General features: G+C 45.3%; 1 protein-coding gene across 6 annotated transcripts in view; it reads right to left on the bottom strand.

Moving 5' to 3' along the window:
• LOC139263931 (poly(rC)-binding protein 3) overlaps nucleotides 1-18,939 on the bottom strand; it is a 266,887-nt gene that overhangs the window by 202,913 nt on the left and 45,035 nt on the right. For all 6 annotated transcript variants that reach the window (XM_070880015.1, XM_070880017.1, XM_070880014.1 and 3 more), the window contains exon 2: nucleotides 17,105-17,150. The gene's annotated coding sequence lies outside the window, so the exon portion shown is untranslated. The remainder of the gene's footprint in view (nucleotides 1-17,104; nucleotides 17,151-18,939) is intronic.

Raw genomic sequence — 18,939 nt, 5'->3', positions numbered from 1 at the left:
GTCTCTGTACCCCCTCCAAAGCTATTATATCCTTCCTTAAGTAAGGTGACCAAAACTGCACACAGTACTCCATGTGCGGCCTCACCAATACCCTGTACAGTTGCAGCAGGACCTCCCTGCTTTTGTAGTCCATCCTTCTCGCAATGAAGGCCAACATTCCATTCGCCTTCCTGATTGTCTGCTGCACCTGCAAACTAACTTTTTGGGATTTGTAGCCAGCTTGCAATCCATTCTGCTACCTGGCCTTTGATAAGATACCCTTTGTGGTATCTTATCAAAGGCCTTTTAAAAATCCAAATATATTATATCTATCACATTACCCTTGTCTACCCTTTCTGTTCTTTCATAAAAGAATTCAACAAGGCTGGTCAAGCATGACCTTCCCTTTTGAATTCCGTGCTGATGATACTTCATCATATTCTTCATCTAGATGTTTTTTTGTTACATCTTTGGTCCCCCCAGAATGTAAGGTTGCAAACATAACCCCGCTATTCAAGTAAGTAGGAAAGAGAAAACGGAACTGGCGGCCAATTAGCCTGGCTTAAGTTGTTGGGAAAATGCTAGAATCCATTATTAGGAATGAGGCACTTAGAAAATCATAATATAATTGGTCACAGTCAACACAGATTTATGAACGAGAAATTGTGTTTGACAAATCTGCTAGAGTTCTTTGAGGTTGTAACCAGCAGGGTAGATAAGGGGGAACCAGTGGATATACTGTATTTGAATTTTCAGAAGGCATTCGATAAGGTACCACACAAAAGTTTATTTACACAAAATTAGGGCTCGTGGGATTGGGGGTAATATATTAGCCTGGATTGAGGATTGGTTAATGAACAGAAAAGAGAGAGTAGGAATAAACGGGTCAATTTCGGGTTGGCAGGCTGTAACTAGTGGGGTACGGCAAGGATTCGTGCTTGGGCAACAGCTACATCAATGACTTAGATGAGGGGACTGAGTGTAATGTATCCAAAAGCAATATACTGTAGAAGCTGGAAATCTGAAACAAAAACAGAAAATGCCAATACAGTATACTAAATAGCAAGTAGTACAAGAGTAACAGTGTTTGGGGCCCTGGACAGTGGGAAGAGAGGAGGTAAAAGGGCAGGTGTTGCATCTCCTGCACTAGCATGGGAAGATTCTGTGGGAAGGGGAGGGGGTGTTAGGGATGATTGAGGAGTGTACCAGGATTTCCCGGAGGGAGTGGTCCCTTCGGAATGATGAAACAGGAAGGGAATGGAAGATGTGTTTGGTGGTGGAATCCCGCTGGAGATGGCGGAAATGGCAGAGGATGATACATTGAAGGTAGTAAAGGTAGTAAGCTCAGGATTGCTACTAGTGCCATATGCTAGTCAGAGTAGGAATTGCAGAATAGCTAAGATGAATAAGTGGCTTGAGGAGTGTTGCAAGACGGAGGGATTCAAACTCCTGCGACATTGAAACTGGTTCTGGAGAAGGTAGGACCAGGACAAACCAGACAGTCTGCACTTGGGCAGGACCGGAACCAATATACCAGGGGGAGTATTTGCTCGTGCTATTGGGGAGGGGTTAAACTAATATGGCAGGGGGGTGATAATCTATGCAGAAAGACAGAGGGAGGTAAAATGGGGGCAGAAGCAAAAGATAGAAAGAAGAAAAGTAAAAGTGGAGGGCAGAGAAACCCAAGGGAAAAATCAAAAAGGGCCACATTAAAGCAAAATTCTAAAGGGACAAAGTGTGTGAAAAAGACAAGCCTGAAGGCTCTGTGCCTCAATGCGAGGAGTATTCGTAAGCAGGTGGACGAATTAACTGTGCAGGCAGCAATTAACAAATATGATATAATTGGGATTATGGAGGCATGGCTTCAGGGTGACCAAGGTTGGGAACGCAACATCCAGGGGTATTCAACATTCAGGAAGGATAGACAGAAAGGAAAAGGAGGTGAGGTAACGTTGCTGGTTAGAGAAGAAATTAACGCAATAGTAAGGAAGGACATTAGCTTGGATGATGTGGAATCTGTATGGGTAGAGCTACGGAATACCAAAGGGCAGAAAATGCTAGTGGGAGTTGTGTACAGACCACCAAACAGCAGTAGTGAGGTTGGGGACAGCATCAAACAAGAAATTAGGGATGCGTGCAATAAAGGTACAGCAGTTATCATGGGTGACTTTAATCGACATATAGATTGGGCTAACCAAACTGGTAGCAGTATGGTGGAGGAGGATTTCCTGGAGTGTATTAGGGATGGTTTTCTCGACCAATATGTCGAGGAACCAACTAGAGGGCTGGCCATCCTAAACTGGGTGATGTGTAACGAGAAAGGACTAATTAGCAGTCTTGTTGTTTGAGTCCCCTTGGGAAAGAGTGACCATAATATGGTAGAATTCTTTATTAGGATGGAGAGTGACATAGTTAATTCAGAGACTAGGGTCCTGAACTTAAGGAAAGGTAACTTCGATGGTATGAGACATGATTTGGCTAGAATAGACTGGCAAATGATACTTAAAGGGTTGATGGTGGATAGGCAACGGAAATCATTTAAAGATCACATGGATGAACTTCAACAATTGTACATCCCTGTCTGGAGTAAAAATAAAACGGGGAAAGTGGCTCAACCGTGGCTAACAAGGGAAATTAGGGATTGTATTAAATCCAAGGAAGAGGCATATAAATTGGCCAGAAAAAGCAGCAAACCCTGAGGACTGGGAGAAATTTAGAATTCGGCAGCGGAGGACAAAGCTTTTAATTAGGAGGGGGAAAATAGAGTATGAAAGGAAGCTTGCTGGGAACATAAAAACTGACTGCAAAAACTTCTATAGATATGTGAAGAGAAAAAGATTAGTGAAGACAAACATAGGTCCCTAACAGTCAAAATTGGATGAATGTATAATGGGAACAAAGAAATGGCAGACCCACACAAGGTCCCACACAAGAGATTGGTGTGCAAAATTAAAGCACATGGTATTCGGGGTAATGTATTGCCTTGGATAGAGAACTGGTTGGCAGACAGGAAGAGAGAGTTGAGATAAACAAATCCTTTTCAGATTGGCAGGGAGTGACTAGTGGGGTACTGCAGGGCTCAGTGCTGGGACACTAGCTATTTACAATATATATCAATGATTTAGATGGAGGAATTGAGAGTAATATCTCCAAGTTTGCAGATGACACTAAGCTGAGTGGCGGTGTGAGCTGTGACGTGGATGCTAAGAGGCTACAGGGTGACTTGGACAGGTTAGGTGAGTAGGCAAATGCATGGCAGATGCAGTATAATGTGGATAAATGTGAGGTTATCCACTTTGGTGGCAGAAACACGAAGGCAGAATATTATCTGAATGGCAGCAGATTAGGAAAAGGGGAGATGCAACGAGACCTGGGTGTCATGGTACATCAGTCATTGAAGGTTGGCATGCAGATACAGCAGGTGGTGAAGAAGGCAAATGGCATGTTGGCCTTCAAAGCTAGGGGATTTGAGTATAGGAGCAGGGAAGTCTTGCTGCAGCTGTACAGGGCCTTGGTGAGGCTTCACCTGGAATATTGTGTTCAGTTTTGGTCTCCTAATCTGAGGAAGGACGTTCTTGCTATTGAGGGAGTGCAGCGAAGGTTCACCAGACTGATTCCCAGGAGCTCTTTCATAGTGCTCAACAAAAATATATACCAGTGAAAAAGAAGGGCGGTAAGAGAAGGAATAACCAGCCGTGGATAACCAAGGAAATAAAGGAGAGTATCAAATTAAAAACCAATGTGTATAAGGTGGCCAAGGTTAGTGGGAAACTAGAAGATTGGGAAAATTTTAAACGACAGCAAAGAATGACTAAGAAAGCAATAAAGAAGGAAAGATAGAGTACGAAAGTAAACTTGTGCAAAACATAAAAACAGATAGTAAAAGCTTTTACCAATATATAAAACGGAAAAGAGTGACTAAAGTAAATGTTGGTCCCTTCGACGATGAGAAGGGGGATTTAATAATGGGAAATATGGAAATGGCTGAGACCTTAAACAATTATTTTGCTTCGGTCTTCACAGTGGAAGACACAAAAACCCATGCCAAAAATTCTGGTCATGGGAATGTGGGAAGGGAGGACCTTGAGACAATCACTATCACTAGGGGGGTTGTGCTGGACAGGCTAATGGGACTGAAGGTAGACAAGTCCCCTGGTCCTGATGAAATGCATCCCAGGGTATTAAAAGAGATGGCGAAATATATAGCAGATGCATTCGTTATAATCTACCAAAGTTCTCTGGACTCTGGGGAGGTTCCAGCGGATTGCAAAGCAGCTAATGTAACGCCTCTGTTTAAAAAAGGGGGCAGACAAAAGGCAGGTAACTATAGGCCGGTTAGTTTAACATCTGTAGTGGGGAAAATGCTTGAAGCTATCATTCAGGAAGAAATAGCGGGACATCTAGATAGGAATAGTGCAATCAAGCAGACGCAACATGGATTCATGAAGGGGAAATCATGTTTAACTAATTTACTGGAATTCTTTGAGGATATAACGAGCATGGTGGATAGAGGTGTACCGATGGATGTGGTGTATTTAGATTTCCAAAAGGCATTCGATAAGGTTACTGCAGAAGATAAAGGTACGCAGAGTCAGAGGAAATGTATTAGCATGGATCGAGAATTGGCTGGCGAACAGAAAGCAGAGAGTCGGGATAAATGGGTCCTTTTCGGGTTGGAAATCGGTGGTTACTGGTGTGCCACAGGGATCGGTGCTGGGACCGCAACTGTTTGCAATATACATAGATGACCTGGAAGAGGGGACAGAGTGTAGTGCAACAAAATTTGCAGATGACACAAAGATTAGTGGGAAATTGGGTTGTGTAGAGGACACAGAGAGGCTGCAAAGAGATTTAGATAGGTTAAGCGAATGGGCTAAAGTTTGGCAGATGGAATACAATGTCGGAAAATGTGAGGTCATCCACCTTGGAAAAAAAACAGTAAAAGGGAATATTATTTGAATGGGGAGAAATTACAACATGCTGAGGTGCAGAGGGACCTGGGGGTCCTTGTGCATGAATCCCAAAAAGTTAGTTTGCAGGTGCAGCAGGTAATCAGGAAGGCGAATGGAATGTTGGCCTTCATTGCGAGAGGGATGGAGTACAAAAGCAGGGAGGTCCTGCTGCAACTGTACAGGGTATTGGTGAGGCCGCACCTGGAGCACTGCATGCAGTTTTGGTCACCTTACTTAAGGAAGGATATACTAGCTTTGGAGGGGGTACAGAGACGATTTACTAGGCTGATTACAGAGATGAGGGGTTTACCTTATGATGATAGATTGAGTAGACTTGGTCTTTACTTGTTGGAGTTCAGAAGGATGAGGGGTGATCTTATAGAAATATTTAAAATAATGAAAGGGGCAAGATAGAGGCAATGTGGTTGTTTCCATTGGTCGGGGAGAGTAGAACTAGGGGGCACAGCCTCAAAATACGGGGGAGCCAATTTAAAACCGAGTTGAGAAGGAATTTCTTCTCCCAGAGGGTTGTGAATCTGGAATTCTCTGCCCAAGGAAGCAGTTGAGGCGAGCTCATTGAATGTATTCAAATCACAGATAGATAGATTTTTAACCAATAAGGGAATTAAGGGTTACGGGGAGCGGGCGGGTAAGTGGAGCTGAGTCCACGACCAGATCAGCCATGATCTTGTTGAATGGCGGAGCAGGCTCGAGGGGCTAGATGGCCTACTCCTGTTCCTAATTCTTATGTTCTTATGTTCTTATGTATGGCAGGACTAACATACGAGGAGACACTGGATTAACTGGGCATGTATTCACTGGAGTTTAGAAGAATGAGAGGGGATCTCATCGAAACATCTAAAATTCTGATGGGGCTGGACAGGTTAGATGCAAGAAGAATGTTCCCGATGTTGGGGGAGTCCAGAACCAGGGGTCACAGTCTAAGGATAAGGTTAAGCCATTTAGGACCGAGATGAGGAGAAACTTCTTCACTCAGAGAGTTGTTAACCTGTGGAATTTTCTTCTGCAGAGAGTTCGTTAGATATATTCAAAAGGGAGTTGAATATGGCCCTTACGGCTAAAGGGATCAAGGGGTATGGAGAGAAAGCAGGAAAGGGGTACTGAGGTGAATGGTCAGCCATGATCTTATTGAATGGTGGTGCAGGCTCGAAAGGCCAAATGGCCTACTCCTGCACCTATTTTCTATGTTTCTATGTTTCTATGAATGTGGAGGTGGGGTGAAAGGTGAGGACCCTATCATAGTTCAGGCAGGGAGGGGAAGGGGTGAAAGCAGAAGTGCGGGAAATAGAACGGATACGGTTGAAGGTCGTGTCAACCACAGTAGGGGGGAATCCTCGGTTGAGGAAAAAGGAAAATATATTGGAAGCACTAGTATGGAAGGTGGCATCTTATATGTACTTATTATACAGTACAAATGCACACGGCGCCCATACTTGAGAGAAGGCCATTCTGTGACCAGTAAACTTTATTAGCCAGCACTGAAGTGATGAAGGTGGGTGGAGATTCCCCTTTTATACCTGAAAGTCCAGGTTAGGAGTGTCTCCCACAAGTTCACCACCTAGTGGTCAACGTTCTCACGGTGTACAACTTAGGTCAGTTTATACATGGGTTACAATGATAGTAGAATACATGACATCACCTCCCCGCCCAAAGTCTTATTGGGATCACAGGTTAAGTCTCTCTGGTGGTTTACGCTCCCTTGTAGAGTGCCTGAGTTGGGGCTCCAGTTGTTGGGCGCTGGCCTGAGTGTCTGCTGTTTGCGGTGCCTCAGGCCTGTCCGGACTACCCACAGTGACTGGGCTCTCCTCCACTTGGTATCGGTGTTCGGTCACCTGTGGTGGAGTGAACTCTACATCGTGTTCTTCCTCTGCTTCTTCTATGGGTTGCTGAACCTCCTTTTTGTTTGATTCACGTGTTTGCGGCAGATTTGTTCATTGGTAAGTTTAACTACCAGAATCCTATTCCCCTCTTTGGCAATCACAGTGCCTGCGAGCCATTTGGGCCCTGCAGCGTAGTTGAGGACAAAGACAGGGTCATTGACATCAATACATCGCGCCCTCGCATTCCCGTCATGGTAGTCACATTGTGACCGGCACCTGCTCGCAACAATTTCTTTCATGGTTGGGTTTATAAGGGATAACCTGGTTTTGAGCATCCTTTTCATTAGCAGCTCTGCGGGTGGAACCTCTGTGAGTGAGTGTGCTCGGGATCTATTGGCCAACAGGAGGCGTGATAAGCGGCTTTGTAGGGAACCCCCTTGGATTCTGAGCATCCCCTGTTTGATTATCTGCACTGCTCGTTCCGCCTGGCCGTTTGAGGTTGGCTTGAACGGTGCTGTTCTGACATGGTTGATACCATTTCCTGCCATGAAGTCCTGGAATTCAATGCTTGTAAAGCACGGGCCATTGTCGCTGACCAAGACGTCCGGTAGACCATGGGCGGCGAACATTGCCCGTAGACTTTCTACCGTGGCAGAGGATGTGCTTGAATTGAGAATGTCACACTCGATCCATTTGGAGTAGGCGTCTACTACAACCAAAAACATTTTTCCCATGAAAGGACCTGCATAATCCACATGGATACGTGACCATGGCTTGGCGGGCCAGGACCAGGGGCTATGGGGGGCTTCCCTGGGCGCATTACCCAGCTGGGCACACGTGTTGCACCTGCGAACACAAAGTTCCAGGTCTGTATCTATCCCTGGCCACCAAACGTGTGACCTGGCAATTGCCTTCATCGTGACAATGCCCAGGTGCTCATTGTGGAGTTCTCGGATGAACGCCTCGCTGCCCATCTGGGGCATGACTACTCGGTTTCCCCATAGTAGGCAATCGGCCTGAATCGAGAGTTCATCCTTGCGCCTGTGAAATGGCTTAAATTTCTCAGGGCATGCCCCGTACGTGGCTGCCCAGTCCCCATTCAGGACACATTTCTTGACTAAAGACAGTAGCGGGTCTCTGTTTGTCCAGACTTTGATCTGACGGGCTGTCATGGGTGAGCCTTCGCTTTCGAAAGCTTCAATAGCCATGACCATCTCAGCAGCATGCTCGTTTGCTCCCTCGGTGGTGGCTAGTGGGAGCCTGCTGAGTGCATCGGCACAGTTTTCATTGCCCAGTCTGTGCCGAATTGTATAGTCATAGGCGGCTAACGTGATTGCCCACCTCTGTATGCGGGCCGACTCATTTGCATTTATGGCCTTGTTGTCGGCCAAAAGGGACATTAGGGGTTTGTGATCTGTCTCCAGTTCAAATTTCCTGCCAAACAGGTACTGGTGCATTTTTTTTTACTGCATATACACATGCAAGCGCTTCCTTTTCTACCATCCCGTAGCCCCTTTCTGCCTGGAGGCATAAGCTACCTGCTGTAACTGGCCCTTGGCATGAACATGCTGCAACACACACGCGACCCCATATGACGACGCATCGCACGTTAACACAAGTTTCTTACATTGGTCATATAGCGTTAACAAATTGTTGGAGCATAACAAATTGCATGCTCTGTCAAAAGCCCTTTCCTGGTTGTCCCCCCAAACCCATTCGCGACCTTTGCGTAGGAGCACGTGTAGCGGCTCTAACAGCGTGCTCAATTTTGGAAGAAAGTTACCAAAATAGTTCAGGAGCCCCAGGAACGATCGCAGCTCCGTCGTGTTATGGGGTCTGGGTGCTCTCTGGATCGCTTCCGTTTTGGACGCAGTAGAGCTGATCTCGTCTGCTGGTACCCTCATCCCCAGGAATTCTACCTCTGGAGCTAGGAAGACGCACTTCGCCTTTTTCAGTCGCAGACCTACCCGGTCCAGTCTGCGTAGCACCTCCTCCAGGTTGTGGAGGTGTTCTTCAGTATCGCAACCCGTGATGAGGATGTCGTCTTGAAAAACCACCATCCTTGGAATCGACTTGAGGAGACTTTCCATATTTCGTTAAAAGATCGCAGCGGCCGAGCGAATCCTGAATGGACATCTGTTGTACTCGAACAACCCCTTGTGTGTCGTGATGGTGGTCAGCTTCTTCAACTCGCTCGCCAACTCCTGGGTCATGTAAGCTGAGGTCAGGTCCAATTTTGAAAAAAGTCTGCCACCAGATAGCTTCGCAAAGAGGTCCTCCACTTTCGGTAGCAGGTATTGGTCTTGGAGTGACACCCGATTGATGGTGGCCTTGTAATCACCACATATCCTGACTGACCCATCCGCCTTGAGCACCGGCACAATCGGGCTCGCCCAGTCACTGAATTCGACTGGTGAGATGATGCCTTCCCTAAGCAGGCGGTCCAATTTGCATTCTATATTTTCCCGCATCACGTATGGCACTGCTCTGGCCTTGTGGTGTACTGGCCTGGCATCCGGGTTTATGTGAATCATTACCTTGGCCCCCATGAAAGTGCCAATGCCGGGTTGAAATAGTGAGTCAAATTTGTCCAGGACCTGTGAGCATGATATTCGCTCCACGGAAGAAATTGCATTGACATCGCCCCATTTCCAGTTCATGACAGCAAGCCAACTCCTCCCCAGTAGTGCAGGACTGTCCCCAGGGACAATCCAGAGTGACAACCTGTTCTCCGAATCTTTGTGGGTCACGACTACCGTGGCGCTGCCTAGCACCGGAATGATCTCCTTTGTATATGTCCGTAGCTGTGCGTCAATCGGCAATAATTTTGGTCCTCCTGGCCTTGGACGCCCACAACTTGTCGAACTGTTTGATACTCATCAGGGACTGGCTGGCCCCCGTGTCTAGCCCCATTGATACTGGGATGCCATTGAGGAGCACTTTCATCATTATCGGTGGCGACCTGGTTTATGAACTGTATATGTTCTCCACATGGACTCGCTGAACTTCAGCTTCCAGCAATTTCCCCCAGTGTTCATTTGGCCTCGTAGGGCTTACATCGGGCACGTCCTCCTCGTACATCAACCTGGCTGCAGGCTTCCTGCACAGACGCGCTAAGTGACCGCTGACGTTGCAGTTTCTGCAGGTATATTGCTGATACCTGCAAGCTCTGGCTGTGTGTTTGCCTCCACACCTCCAACATGAGCCATTGTTGGAAACAAAAGGTCCATTACCAGTCAATCGTCTCTTACTGTCTCTGTATCTGTCCTTAAACGCACCATTGACAGGTGTTGATGGCCCCATTACTGGCCGCATTGTCCCTTGCGATGGCATGAATCGCCATTCAGCTAGCCATTGTCTCTGTTGAATTCCCCCTTTGGGTTCAACTACATGCTCGGGCATGTCCGATTGCCCCTGTCTGCCTGGAGAACTGTGTGCCATGTTAACAATGTTGACTCCCTGTCCATTTGCTGCATTTAAATCAAGATTTTTGTCAAACATCATTCTGTCTCTTTCTCCCCTGAGATAAATATCTGGGCCATCAAAGCCGCCGTTTCCAGGGTCAAGTCTTTGGTCTAAATCAGTTTCCTGAAAACCCCAGCGTGCCTGATGCCCACAATAAAAAGTCTCGCAGCATCTCCGCTCTGCATGCATCCGGGAATTTACATAGGCTCGCCAGTCGCCGGTGATCTGCCACGAAGTCTGGAACGCTTTGCCCTTCTCGCCGCCAGTGCGTATAAAACCAGTTTCACGCCATGTGCATGCTGCTCGCCGGTTTAAAGTGTTCCCCGATCAATTTACTGAGCTCTTCAAAAGTCCTGTCCGCTGGCTTCTCTGGCGCTAGAAGGTCCTTCATCAGGGAGTACGTCCTGGATCCACAAACCGTCAGGAGATGAGCCCTGCATTTTTCGGCCAAATCCTGTCCCGGCCATTCCTTGGTGACGAAACTTTGCTGTAGTCTCTCAATAAAATCGTTCCAATCATCACCAACACAGTACCTCTCATCTGTGCTGCTAGTGGCCATGCTTGCGTGGTTTAAATCCCAGTTTCTCGTCGCCAATAATATGTCCTTACCATACAGTACAAATGCACACGAAGCCCATACTTGAGAGAAGGTCACTCTGTGATCAGTAACCTTTATTCGCCAGCACTAAAGTGGAGAAGGTGGGTGGAGCTTCCCCTTTTATACCTGAAAGTCCAGGTTAGGAGTGTCCCCCACAAGTTCACCACCTTGTGGTCAGTGTTCTCACGGTGTACAACTTAGGTCAGTTTATACATGGGTTACAATGACAGTAGAATACATGACAGCATCATCAGAGCAGATGCAACGGAAACAGAGAAACTGGAAGAATGGAATAAAGTCCTTACAGGAAATGGGGTGGGAGGACGTTTAGTCCAGGTAGCTGTGGGAGTCAGTGGGCTTATACAGGTACAACCTTCGAAATCCGGAAACCTCGGAACTGAGGCCATTCCAGTTTTCGGGTTTTTGTAGATTTCATAACAGAAATCCGACATCCCGAATCCGGAAACCTCTGGGCCGAGTTTCAGGTGTTTCCGGATTTCGGGGCCGAAATCCTTAGTCCTGAATCCGGAAACCCCTGGGCCGAGTATGTGGCTATAAGAAGGTTGGAGTGGGGAGAGTTGGGAAGGAGAAAGATGGATTTTGCTTTAACAATAAGATACTTATGATCGATATTATGGGCTGGAAATTCACCAAACTTGCACGTTTTTTCGGCGTTATTTCGCCATTTTTGGCAAAAAACGGTGATCCGCTAGTTTCGCCGAAGTCTTGCACTGATGGTTTTAAATACCGCTGAAAAGCAGACCGCCGGCATGCAAGACTGGAAATATCACTTTCGCCTTAATTTTGACTTTTGATGCACTCGTATTCTGGGCGAAAAAAACATCCGAGTAAAACCTGCATTGCAGCCCCAATAACAGTAGTTGGTATGAAGACCTTCAAAAAAGGTAAATTAAAGTTTTTATTTTTGAATTATTTTTCAGCGATTCAATAGTTAAGTGTCTTGTGAATGTTTTGTGATTTCTTTTGTTTTTTTGTGATTTTTTTTTGTGTTTTCCCCCCTCCCAAGGCCTCTCTCACAGTGGTAATCGGCCTCGGAGTAAAGTTGGCGAGGACCACGTGAATCCTCGTGCAACGCCGATTTTTACCGCTGGGCACATTTTCTAATGAAACTTAAGCCTTTAAAAAATAGCAGAGTGATTTGCGGTATTTTTGGTGAAAAATGACGAAAAAGTACCGCTATCAACAAAAAACGAATTTCCAGCCCAAGGGAATGCAATAAGTGCTTGTATGCAAACTTCACTGATGTGCACTTCTACCCTCAGATCATCTAGTCAAGTTCCTTTTTTTGTGTAGGAGACTGACAAGTTGAAACACCTCTAGATTAGGTTATAGTATCGCATGTTTCTGGCCAATAACCAGCTCCTCAACACCTCTGGAACCATGCCTCAGGAAAGATCAGCACTTTTGGACGTCTTGAGATCGTGAAAGCCGCAATATAAATGCAAGTCGTTCTTTCTTTTCAGGAGGATGGGAAAAGATTTTGGGCTGGTGGGGGGAAATGGGGACAGTAATTATACTGCATTTTGTAACAGTTCTGGTTGAGTTGAAGTGAGTTGAAATTGATCAAGAGGAATTTGGCTATATCGGTGTGAACTGATTATACAGAGAGACCCGTTAAAAAGACTGTCCGGATTTTGGAACATATTTCCAGATTTCGGACAACTCCCTATCGATCAGTGCGATGTCCGGATTTCGGAACATTCCGGTTTTTGGAACTCCGGATTTGCGAGGTTGTACCTGTAGTGGATGTTTGTTGATAGCCTATCGTCAGAAATGGAGACAAAGAAGTCGGGGAAGGGAAGGGAAGAGTCAGAAATGGACCATGTGAAGGTGAGGGAAGGGTGGAAATTGGAAACAAAGTGAATGATATTTTCTAATTCAGGGTGAGAGCAGGAAATGGCACCGATACAGTCATCTCTGTTTTGGAAAAAGAGGCGAGTAAGGGGACCTGAGTAGGACTGGAACAAAGAATGTTCCACATATCCCACGCAAAGGTAGGAATAGCTAGGACCCAATGTGGGTTCCCATAGCAACACCTTTAATTTGGAGGACCTGAGTGGAGTCAAAGGAGAAGTTGTTCATTGTGAAAACAAGTTCAGCCAGACGGAGAAGGTGGTGGTGGATGGGGGCTAGTTGGGCCTCTGCTCAAGGAAAAATCAGAATTGCCTTCTTGCGATTTAGCATACTGTATTCACTACTCACGATGTGGGGAGACCAAACGCAGATTGGGTGACCGCTTTGCGGAACACCTCCGTTCAGTCCGTGACCCCAAGCTTCTGGTCGCCTGTCACTTTAATTCTCCACTCCACTCCCACTCTGACCTCTCAGTCCTCAGCCTCTTACACTGTTTCAACGTAAGCTCGAGGAACAGCACCTCATCTTTCAATCACGCACTTTAGAGCCTTCTGGACTCAACATAGAATTCAACAATTTCAGACCATAACCTCTGCCTTTATTTTTTCATTCGGCAACTGTTGATGATTCTGCCATTCCCATTTACACCTCATCTGGGCTCATCTTTTGTTTCTTAACTTGTCCCATTACCATGTCCTTTTATCTTGCACCATCATTCCTTCTGTCTTTTAATCTCTCCTGCCTTCTAGCCTATTATTCAACTTTCCTCCCCTCCCCCTATTCCCTGCTTCTGCACTTACTTAAACTCTGTTACATCTCTAACTTTTTCCAGTTCTGATGAAGGGTCATCAACCTGAAACGTTAACTCTGTTTCTCTCTCCACAGATGCTGCCTGACCTGCTGAGTATTTTTAGCATTTTCTGTTTTTGTAATGTATCCAAGTTTGCTGATGATACAAAGCTAGATGGAAAAGTAAGCTGTGAGGAGGATACAAATAGGCTGCAAAGGGATATACACTGATTAAGCGAGTGGCAAGAATGTGGCAAATGGAACGTAACGTGGAGAAATGTGAAGTTATCCACTTTGGTCGGAAAAATAGAAAAGCAGAATAGTTTTTAAAGGGAGAGATTGCGAAATGTTGGTATTCAGAGGGACCTGGGTGTCCTTGTGCACTAATCACAGAAAGTTAACATGCAGGTACAACAAGCAATTAAGAAAGCAAATAGTATGTTCGCCTTTATTGCAAGGGGATTGGAGTAGAGGAGTAAACTGCAATTATATAGAGCCTTGATGAGACCACACCTAGAGTACTGCATACAGTTTTGGTCTCCTTACCTTAGGAAGGATATACTTGCTTTACAGGGTGTGCAACAAAGGTTCACTAGACTGATTCCTGGGATGAGGAGAGATTGAGTAAACTAAGCGTATATTCTCTACAGTTTAGAAGAATGAGAGGTGATCTCATTGAAACATATTAAAGTATTAAGGGGGTTGAAAGGGTAGATTCTGGGAGGATGCTTTCCCTGACTGGGGAGTCTAGAAATAGGGGTCACAGTCTCAGAATAAGGGGTCAGCCATTTATGACTGAGGTGAGGTGAAACTTCTTGACTCAAAGAGTTGTGAATCTCAGAGGGCTGTGGCTGCTCAGTTGTTGAGTATATTCAAGACAGAGATCGATAGATTTGGGGATATTAAGGGAATCAAGGGATACGGGGATAGTGCCGCAAAGTGGAGTTGAGGTAGAAGATCAGCCATGATCTTCTTGAATGACAGAGCAGGCTCAAAGGGCTGAATGGCCTACTCCTGCTCCTATTCTGTTCTTATGATCTTGAATAAAGATTCCATTATCTTTCCTACCACCGATGTTAAGCTAACTGGTCTGCAGGTCCCTATAGTGTTTCTAGCTTCCTGTTTAAGTATAGGAATCACATTTTAACTGTCCACCAATCCTTTGGCACTATTCCCATTTTGAATGAATTGTTATAGTGCCTCTACTACCTCTTTCTCAACTTTTTAATATGCGCGGATGTAATCCACCTGGACCATGGGTTTTAGCCTGTCTAAGTTTGATTAGTTTGTCAATTATCTCTCCCTTCCAACTTAAATGTCTTTATATCTTTTTTGATCTCTTCTTATAATGTTATGCCCATCTTATTAGTCTCTGTGATAACTACTGAGTCAAGTTAATTATTCAATATTTCTGCCATTTCACTATCACTACCTGTGAGTTTAGCTTGTGCATCCCTTAGTGGTCCTGTCCCAATCCTGATTTTTCTTTTGTTATTTATGTGTCTGTAGAATACTTCACTATTTCTTTTGTATTCCTTGATAATTTCATTTCGTAGTTCCGCTTTGCTTTTCCAATTTTTTTTTTACATCTTTCCTAGCCTTTTTGTATTCCCTTTAGTTATCCTCTCCTTTATTGTCTATGGACTCAGTGTATCCCTTTTTCTTTAGTTTCAATTTCACCCTTATCTCTTTATTCATCTATGGTGTTTCATTATTGGCTAGCATGTTCTTGTTTTTTTAGAGGAATATATTTCTCCTGAACTCTATGGATCATGTTTTAAATATTTCCCAATGCTGTTTTATCTCTTTGGATGTCATTTTTTCCGGTTTATCATCTTTAGTTCCATTCTCATCCTTCAAAATTAGATTTTTTTTAAATCTATTACTTTGGTCTTTGTCTTACTCAATCATTGTTTTAAACCTTATTATGTTATGGTTGCTATCGCTGAGCTGTTCTCCTACCCTTACTTCTCTTATCTGCTCTAGTTCATTTCCCATTACTAGATCTATCAGTGATTCACCATCAGGCATCCTGAACACACTGTAAAACACCATTTCCTTTTCCCTTTCCCTACCTCTTTTTGCCTGTCGATTTGGGGGCCGTTGAAATCTTCCATGATTATTATTCTATGATTTTCACTTATTTCATAGATTTGCCTACATCTGTCACAGCTTCCCTTCCACTATTAGGTGGTCTGTAGAATACCCCTATTAATGTGATTGAACCCTTCCTATCTTTTGTTTCAATCCATATGTAATCTGTTTCTATTTTAATGTTATGTCCCTTTTTTCTATTGCCATTATATTGGGCCCAAATTTGCACAGGAGTTGCTCCGCTTTTTTTGAGCAACTTGATTTTTCTGGAGTATCTTAAAAATCCCTATTCTGCACATTTAATTTGCGCCAGTGTAAGTGAGTTAGTTAGGATTTTTTTTAGTTTAGTTTTTTTTTCAAAAGAGGGCATTACCAGCCGCCTATGCCTATTTTGGCCATTTAAGCCAGTTTGGACAGCTAATAGTTGCTCCAAACTAACTTAGGCCAGCGTATGTTGGCGCTTGTGGCCGCACAGAAAACCCTTGCGAAGAGTTAAGTAATCAGTGCAGGTAGCCAGAGATGGGGGGGGGGAGGGAAGAGGAGAGGACCTTGCAAAGCACTAAACACCTTCACAACAACATTCAAGAAGCATAAAAACCATCAATAATAAATTAAATAAATAAATAAATAATAAAACTTAAGTCCTACCTTCATAACTCGGCCCAGGAATTCAGTGGGCCTGCCAGTGCGAGAGGCTGCTCGACCGGGGATAGGTACGGGTGGGTGGGATGCCCGGGCGGGAGAGAGAGCGCAGGGAACTGGCCAAACACAACACACAGCAGGCTGGGCTCGCAGAACACGGAGGCTGCAGGAGTTAACTCCGAGGGACTGGTAGACTTCTCCTCCGAGGGACTGGTGGACTTCTCCTCCAAGGACTGCTGACTCCCGCCCACCCCCCCCACCCCAGCAATCTAAACACTCTCCCATCCCCTCCACCCCGGATCAAAACTCTCCCTCCCCCCCACCCCCCGCCACCACCCATCAAAGCTCACCTCCTCCCCTCCCCCACCCCATTACCCCATTAACAGTTTAACTGCAAGGCTAACTCAATGTAGAATTAGTATATAGAAAATTATTACATTTGACAGTAAACACCTGTGTTTCACTGTGTATATGTTAACTTTGCAGCTAATTGAGTATACAGGTACTTCCACATTGTAGCATATCTGTCTGTAAATTATAAATAGGATGGAGAATAATGCAAGGAGCTCCAATGACTTGACCAATCATGAAACAGGTCAGTCCTGGATGCTAGACGAATAATAACTGACAGTAGTATTGCAAGTAGTTTTCCCACATAGGTAAACCTAAACAGAATAAAAACACATTCTGTGCAAAATTGATCTCTGCTGGTTCTCTTGATAGATAATTGTTCCAAAAAAGATTTCAATTCCTCGCCGACAGAGACAGTTTAATGTTCTATAGGAGTCCCATACAGGTGTGTTTACTGTACAAGGAATCTTTATGTAATATGATTTAAAGTGTTGCTCGGTAATCTAAACACAACTTACGATAGCTGCACTTCAGTTTTTTCTACCTCAGATGCTGTGTTTGCTCCTGAAACAGAGAAAGACAGAAATATTGTAAATGCATCAATATTGATAATAAATACTGAAAAAACAAACCCAGTCCCAAGCATCTTTTAGCGTTTAGTGGGGAAAAAAGTGTCTCAGTTTTAGAAATTGTACGCCTTGTATATGATCAATTTTATATGTCCACATAATTTTGAAATGAGCAGCTGAGGATAAACATTATAAAATGTGAGGAAGCTCAGAGGGAAAAAATGTTCTACTCCTTTGTGGTACAAAGCTATACAGATCAGGATGATCCCAGGTGTGATCCCCAGTCTGTGCTGAGATAGTCAATTGCAAAGGCATTGATGGGAGAACTACAATTGGCTTCATGTCTCTGTGCTAGGGAGGTGAAAAACAGAGAGGATTCCCACTCCTGATTGCTATTCAGTGACCCAGTTTGAGGTGCATCCGTGGATATTGGATGAATAACTGGCTGAGTTGAAATGCCTCTTTGTGGTCAAATAGCTTGCCAAAACTCAATATTTGGGCTGATACATGAACAATAGCAACTTGGGCAAGGTACTTGGGAGGTTATTGGTGCTAATGACATTCATCATCATCATCATCATAGGCAGTCCCTTAGAATCGAGGAAGACTTGCTTCCACTCCTGAAGTGAGTTCTTTGGTGGCTGAACACTCCAATATGAGAGCCACAAGTTCTGTCACAGGTGGGACAGATAGTTGTTGAAGGAAGGGGTGTGTGGGACTGGTTTGCCGTACGCTCTTTCCGCTGCCTGCGCTTGATTTCTGCATGCTCTCGGCGTTGAGACTCAAGGAGCTCAGCGCCCTCTCCAGTGCACTTCCTCCACTTAGGGCAGTCTTGGGCCAGGGACTCCCAGGTGTCAGTGGGGATGTCACACTTTATCAGGGAGGCTTTGAGGGTGTCCTTGTAGCGTTTCCACTGCCCACCTTTGGCTCATTTGCCATAAAGGAGCTCCGAGTAGAGCAATTGCTTTGGAAGTCTCTTGTCTGGCATGCGAACTATGTGGCCTGCCCAGCGCAGCTGATCGAGTGTGGTCAGTGCTTCAAGGCTGGGGATGTTGACCTGGACGAGGACACTGATGTTGGTGCGCCTGTCCTCCCAGGGGATTTATAGGATTTTGCGGAGACATCGTTGGTGATATTTCTCCAGCAACTTGAGGTGTCTACTGTACATGGTCCATATCTCTGAGCCATACAGGAGGGTGGGTATTACTACAGCCCTGTAGACCATGAGCATGGTGGCAGTTTTGAGGGCCTGGTCTTCAAACACTCTTTTCCTCAGGTGGCCGTTGGCTACACTGGCGCACTGGAGACGGTGTTGGATCTCGTCGCGATGCCTGGTCTTGTTGATAGGAGGCTCCTGAGATATGGGAAGTGGTCCGCGGTGTCCAGGGCCACGCCGTGGATCTTGATGACTGGGGGGCAGTGCTGTGTGGTGAGGACAGGCTGGTGTAGGACCTTTGTCTTACGGATGTTTAGCGTAAGGCCCATGCATTCGTACGCCTCAGTAAATACGTCAACTATGTCCTGGAGTTCAGCCTCTATGTGTGCAGACGCAGGCGTCGTCCGCGTACTGTAGCTTGACGACAGAGGTTGGGATGGTCTTGGACCTGGCCTGGAGACAGCGAAGGTTGAACAGGTTCCCACTGGTTCTGTAGTTTAGTTCCACTCCAGCAGGGAGCTTGTTGACTGTGAGGTGGAGCATGGCAGCGAGGAAGTACCCCAGTATGAGTTACCCCCTTCAGAAGAAAATTGGGAGGAGAAACAAAAACACCACTGCAATAATTATT

This window comes from Pristiophorus japonicus, chromosome 5 (genome assembly GCF_044704955.1).
Source record: "Pristiophorus japonicus isolate sPriJap1 chromosome 5, sPriJap1.hap1, whole genome shotgun sequence".
NCBI classification, from domain to species: Eukaryota; Metazoa; Chordata; class Chondrichthyes; family Pristiophoridae; genus Pristiophorus; species Pristiophorus japonicus.
This window is presented reverse-complemented; position numbering and strand designations above follow the sequence as displayed.